The following is a 6,777-nucleotide window of genomic DNA, read 5'->3' as shown; positions in this document are numbered from 1 at the left end:
AGTTATCCTGTTCACTACTGACGCACCAGTCATTTTGCTGATCAGGTAGTAAAACCAATCTACTATTTTTACCGCTTCATTTCCTAATCTAACTCCCTTACGTCACCTGACATAATTCAACTGCACGCCATTACTCTTGTTGCGCCTTGGTCTCTTCAACACGCTAAGAATTCCGCTCAACTGAGCTGTCAAGTCCTTTACCTGGGCTGATGGTTCAAATGGCTCTGAGCACTATGGGTCTTAACTTCTGAGGTCATCAGTCCCCTAGGACTTAGAACTACTTAAACCTAACTAACATAAGGGCATCACACACATCCATGCCCGACGCAGGATTCGAACCTGCGACCGCAGCGGTCACGCGGTACCAGACTGTAGCGCCTAGAACCGCTTGGCCACTTCGGCCGGCTTGGGCTAATGGAATTACAGTGTTATCGAGAAGCAATATTTTAATTTCTTCTCTCTGAACTTTAATTTCATTTCAGTATTTCTTTCTAGATTTCTTTGCTGTGTGTTTTACATACAGATCGAATAACATCGAGGATAGGCTGAGTCCTGACTCCCTTCTTAACAACTGCCTCCCTTTCGGTCTGAATTTTCGCTGATAGCTTCAGAATTACGACAGGCGTGTTCCAGCCAACAGGCCAAAAGCATTTTATAAATCTACAAAGTCTATAAAAGTAGATTTTTTTCTTTATTGCTGGTATTTGCTAAGATAAGCAATTGTATCAGTACTGCATCGCATGTTCCTACTTGTCCGTAAGCCAAACTGATTTTCCCCAACGTCTGCTTCAACTACTCGTTCCAATCTTCTGTGGAAGAATATTTAGCGCAATTTTTTTTCAGGCCACAGACTTAGCCTGTACGCTTAGAACATAGGTGAACAGAGAGAAATAAAATGGGGGCAATAGTATAATCTCACAGATTTCTGCTCAAGATTACTTCGCTACGTCGCTGTGCTAGATTACGGTTGTCAGATCAACATTGATTACCGTACAATATAATTTCATCACTGCATCTGAAAAAAAAACAGTAGTGCAAGGTCGGTTGTCTGTGGACTACATAATCTCCACGTTCAGTAATTGAGATAACAAGGACTGACACGGTAATCCGACATACGTACGTCTAGTATTACAGATGCCCATAGATTCAGCCTAGGCTCGTCGTGGTGCTAGGAGATGGGCATTTTCGCCTCGAGAAGCGTGGAGTAAAGAGAAATAAATAGTTTTTTTTTACGTGAGTGCGAAAGTGCAGGTGTTCGCCGTGTATTGTTCATCTAATCTTTCATCAATGTACTGCCAATAGTTCCGACTTAATTTAGCATACTGCGTTAGACTTTCCCAATTATTTTCGTCCGTATGGACTTTAACAACCCTTACCATTTTCTTACATACGGCGCAGAGTAATACACGTAATCTTCGTATCTAGCACGCGAAACAAAAGCAGCGTCATCATCAAAATTATAGAGAGGCAGCAGAGGTCAGCAAGAGAGCGGCCAGGTTCACCGCACGCACGGTTCCCTGCAGACTAGAAGACGTTCGTGGCGTTTTCTTTTGCAGAGAATCGGACGCGAACGAGGGATGTGATTACAGCAGCCCTTCATTGGCATTCAGTGCGGCTCCAGCGATGCCTATCTGCTGTAGCAGCGTCTGCACTGCGATGGCTTGCGCTCTATTCGCTCCAGTCGCTCACACGCGCGAACGCACACGTAAAGCACACACGTGCACGTGGGCGCAGGTACAGTGTGTGTGTAGAGATACAGAGAATCAGAGCGACCGGAGACCAGCTGCGCTGTGGGACCCGAAGCCAGGCGTGTTGTTACCGGTGTACCGGTCGGGGCGATACCAATCTCGCTGCCATTATCCCGACGCTGCCGCGCCCTTATTCGTGAGACACAAAAGCCGATCCACCTGCAGAGGCCGTGTAAACGCCACACAGTGGCCGAGACAGAGCAGCCGGTACACGCAGCTCTCATTGTTGCCGTCTCAACTGGTCATGACAGTTCGTGAGGTGCAACTTCGGTCTGCTGTAGACTTCCACCAGTCAAGAAGTCGACAGTCCTTGAAGACATTTCGTGGGCAATGAATAATTATTGCTGTTATACACCTTGTAGCCAACGGCCTTACCGCAGTGGTAACACCGGTTCTCGACAGATCACCGAAGTTAAGCGCTGTCGGGATGGGCTAGCACTTGGATGGGTGACCATCCGGTCTGCCCAGCGTTGTTGGCAAGCGGGGTGCACTCAGCCCTTGTGAGGCAAACTGAGGAGCTAACTGATCGAGAAATAGAAAAATGACAACGGCCGGGAGAGCTGTGTGCTGACCACATCCCCCTCCATATCCGCATCCAGTGATGCCTGTGGTCTGAGAATGTCACGGTGGCCGGTCGGTACCGTTGGGCATTCATAGCCTGTTCAGGCGGAGTTTAGTTTTTAGTTTATACACCTTGTTAATGTCGTGCTGTGCTAGACGAAAGCTGGCCATTGTCGCCGAGCAGTTCTAGCCGCGTCAGTCTGGAACCGCGCGACCGCTATGGTCGCAGGTTCGAATCCTGCCTCGGGCATGGATGTGTGTGATGTCCTTAGGTTGGATAGGTTTAAGTAGTCCTAAGTTCTAGGGGACTGATGATCTCAGAAGTCCCATAGTGCTCAGAGCCATTTGAACCATTTTTGCTAGACGGAAGCAAGAGGACAATGTTGAGTGTTCTGTTATCTTCCCTCTATAAAATCCGTCTACCAAGTCACCTGTCTCTGTACTATGCAGCGCTGCCGGGGGTCATGAAGGCATTGGAGCACATGTGACTTCTTGATGGAGGGAAGTTTCTTGTCTGCACGGACTCCTTTTGTGGTGTCACCGCCAGACACCACACTTGCTAGGTGGTAATTTTCAATCGGCCGCGGTCCATTAGTACATGTCGGACCCGCGTGTCGATTTAAAACTACCACCTAGCAAGTGTGGTGTCTGGCGGTGACACCACACCTTTGGTGCTCTGTAGGCTATTCGCCAAACCCAGAACGAAATTTTCACTCTGCATCGGCGTGTGCGCTGATATGAAAGTTCCTGAAAAATGAAAACTGTGTGCCGAACCGAGACTCAAACTCGGGATCTTCCGCGGGCAAGTGTTCTACCGCCTGAGCACCCAAGGACGACTCACAAGCCGTCCTCACGGCTGTACTTCCGTCAGTACCTTGCCTCCTACCTTGCAAACTTCTCTGAAGCTCTCCTGTCGAACTCGCAAGACGAAAACACGGTATTGCGGAGATGTGGCTTAGCCACACCCGGACGATGTTTCCAGAATGTCAGGCAAAGGTTCGAGTCATGGTCCGGCAAAGAGTTTTGATCTGCCAGCGTTTCATATCACTCCGCTGCAGAGTGAAACTATTATTCAGGAAACATCCCCCCAGGTTGAAGTTTGGAAGGTAGGAGACGAGGTACTGAAATCTATGAGTACAGTTCGTGAGTCGTCCTTGGGTTGGTCAGTCGGTGGAGCACATACCCGCAAAAGGCAAAGGTCTTCAGTTAGAGGCTCGGTCCGACACGCAGCTTTAATCTGCAAGGAAGTTTCATATTCACCAGATGTTGCCAGCAGACGGGATACTTCATGTGGTACAACTGACTTTCCGCTTCCTGCACAGGCAAAAGAAAGAGGTAACCGTCTGCTGTGTCCCCAGACATGTGAGCATCGCGCGGAATGAGAGAGCTGACAGAGCAGCGAAAGGAGCCTGGCGGGAAAATAACATAAATCGCCTTAACGTACACCTTTAGGCTATTGTGTCGTGGATAACAAGGAGAATGTCGGCTGAGTGGGAAAGACTGGAAGTGGCCAGCGGCCATGGTGCACTTCCTTTCGAGCTCCAACAAGCTACAAAGCGGCCCCCACGCGGCTGGGTGACGGAGATTGTACAGCGGCACATTCACTGTGCACAATGTTTGAACGTCGTGTGTTTTGTACGCTGATAGGATGGAAATCTGGTCTTCCAATGGACTAAGCCTCAATTTTAGCCGTTAACGAAGCAACTCAGCAGACGGTCACCTCTTTCTTCTGCCTGTGCAGGAGGAGTATAGTGTGTTCGACCACTTTAAGTATCCTGTCTGCTCGGAACATTTGCTGAATATGAATCTTCCTGGCAGATCAAAACTGTGTGCCAGACCGAGGCACAAACTAGAGACCTTTGCCTTTCGCGGGCAAGTGTTCTTCCGACTGAACTACCCAATCAAGACTCAGGATCTGTTCTCACAGCTTTACTTCCTCTAGTACCTCACCTCCTACCTTCCAAACTTCACAGAAGCTCTCCTGCGAAACTTGTAAGACTAGAGCTCCTGGAAGAAAGAATATTGCAGAGACATGGCTTAGCCACCGGCCGGGGGCTGTTTTCAGAATGAAATGTTCCCTCTGCATCGAAATGTGAGTTGATATGAAACTCTGGCAGACCAAAACCATATGCCAGATCGAGTCTCAAACTCGGAATATTTGTCTTTTATTCTGGAAACACCACCCAGGCTGTGGCTACGGCGTGTCTCCGCAATATCCTTTCTTCCAGGAGCGCTAGTATTGCAAGTTTCGCAGGAGAGCTTCTGTGAAATTTGGAAGGTAGGAGACGAGGCACTGGCTGTTAGGACAGGTCGTGAGTCGTGCTCGAGTTGCTCAATCGGCGTAACACTAGCCGCGACAGACAATGGTCCCGAGTTCGAATCTCGGTCGGCACACAGTTCTGATCTGCAAGGAAGTTTCATATCAGTCCGCGAAAGGTACCGAGTTCGAGTCTCGGTTCGGCACACAGTTTTCATTTGCCAGGAACTTTCATATCAGCGCGCACTCCGCTGCAAAGTGAAAATTTCATTCTGGATTTGCTGAATAGCCTACAGAGCACCAAGGGAATCCGTGCAGACAAGAAACTTCCCTCCGTCAAGAAGTCACATGTGCTCCAATGCCTTCATGACCGCCCATAGCGCTGCATAGTACACAGATAGTTCACTTCATAGACGGATTTTATTGAGGGAATATAAGAGAACACCTAACATTGTCCTCTTGTTTTGGTCCTGCACAGCACGATACTAACCAGATGTATAACACCAATGACTATTCATTGCTCACGAAATGTGCATAAATTCTCACAGGAAAATGTCTTGGTAAGGAAATCGTTGGCATTTTGTGTGGCATGAGAACTCTGGCCCAATTTAATTGGACGAAGGTTTTAATGTGTTTTTGGGTGGTCGACTCATCGTGTTCTTGCCGCGATCAACCAGCTCCCTTCTATCCGCTGTTTTATTACTACTATTAATGTGTGACAGCGCTAAGAATATACAGCGTGTAACAGATATAAGTGCAAATATTTCTGTTGGTGACCGATAACGGTGTACTGAACAACATTACATCAGTATTTACGTAATATTCAAACTAATAGTTATATCTATTACAAGCTGTATGTTTCTAGATTAGGTAGTAGCTCAAAGCGTTCAAAGGCAACAGCAAGCCATTAATGCCTAGTTTCCCCTTGGAAGGGGTCACGTGTTGAAGTGTGGACACTTCGACGCAAAATGGTTAGTTTATACTAAGAGGCGTAGTCCACTTACTTGTTAGAAGTGCAGTTACGACTGTGCAGAAAACGTCAGGTCGTAAAGTTTGTCACGGGTTTATAGAAAGACTGTTCGATGTAGGGAAAAGACAACCAAAACACCGATGTGTGTACTTATTAATGTACCACATATAAAAATGTCTGCGTTTATTCGTGTTACCACATGTTTATATTGCTGATTGTATATCAAATTTTTTTGTAACTGTGTCTGTCTTTTTTTTTCTTCTATCAAGAGTAATTACTCGTACACTTGTACCAGCATCTTGAGGAAGGTCGCTGATGACCATGCAGTTTAGCACCCAACAATAATTATAAACGCCATCAACCCGTTCTGGTTACTCTGTGGAACGTAATAAAGCAACAGTTCTGCGTGGCATGTACTTTACAAGGCCTTAATAGGTTTCCAGAGCGATTTAAATAATGAAAAATTGCACCAGTTGCTTATTTTTCATAGTTAACACAACGCCTTTCGAGAATTCATTTCTTTATTAAGTGTTACGCGTTTCAAAATTTCATCACCAGACCGAAGCTGTGGAATGAAGTGTACAAGAAAATTAACTATTGGAAACATATACATAATAACGTAAGTTTGCATCTAAGTATGCCATTATACAGAAATTTCAATTAGTATTGTACTTACATTAGAATCAAACTTTAGTTCAAAACTCATGAAAGTGAGCACATACACTGAACAATATAGACCTCATCTCACGTAGACATATTTGACAATTCCGTTGTCTGTTCGACTAAAATCAGTGCCAGCCTGAGTGTGGTGATTAAGCTACCAAAGGAGTAATCGAAGGCCAGTAGGTGGCGGTAGTGTTATTCACATGAAGCAAGTGAAAGAGTAACTTTAAAAACTTCTATGGATTGTAATTAAGTACATCTTAGAACCTCGTGAACAATTTGACAAAAAATACATTTATGCTACTTTTATGGAAGAGAAACTCACATACTAACAACATGAAATGAGCTTCATTAGGTAGCATCGTAAAAAACGGTACAGAGATAGTTTTTAGTCGATAATCAGAAGACATCTCCAACTATTAACGGGTGTGGTACAATATAAACATAAAACCGATATAGATAATAAATAAAATATAAGTTGTAAAGGAATAAGTTTAAACCATCACTAAATAACATGTTACATAAGTATCACCAAATGTAGTCATACCATAATACACGAGCAAGTAATAAATGACATA

At 45.4% G+C, this 6,777-nt stretch overlaps 1 pseudogene; it reads left to right on the top strand.

Moving 5' to 3' along the window:
* The first annotated feature begins 2,109 nt into the window (after positions 1-2,109).
* Positions 2,110-2,227, top strand: LOC124555184 (annotated as a pseudogene).
* Positions 2,228-6,777: the final 4,550 nt, after the last annotated feature.

Source organism: Schistocerca americana, chromosome 1 (genome assembly GCF_021461395.2).
Source record: "Schistocerca americana isolate TAMUIC-IGC-003095 chromosome 1, iqSchAmer2.1, whole genome shotgun sequence".
In the NCBI taxonomy this organism is placed as follows: domain Eukaryota; kingdom Metazoa; phylum Arthropoda; class Insecta; order Orthoptera; family Acrididae; genus Schistocerca; species Schistocerca americana.
This window is presented reverse-complemented; position numbering and strand designations above follow the sequence as displayed.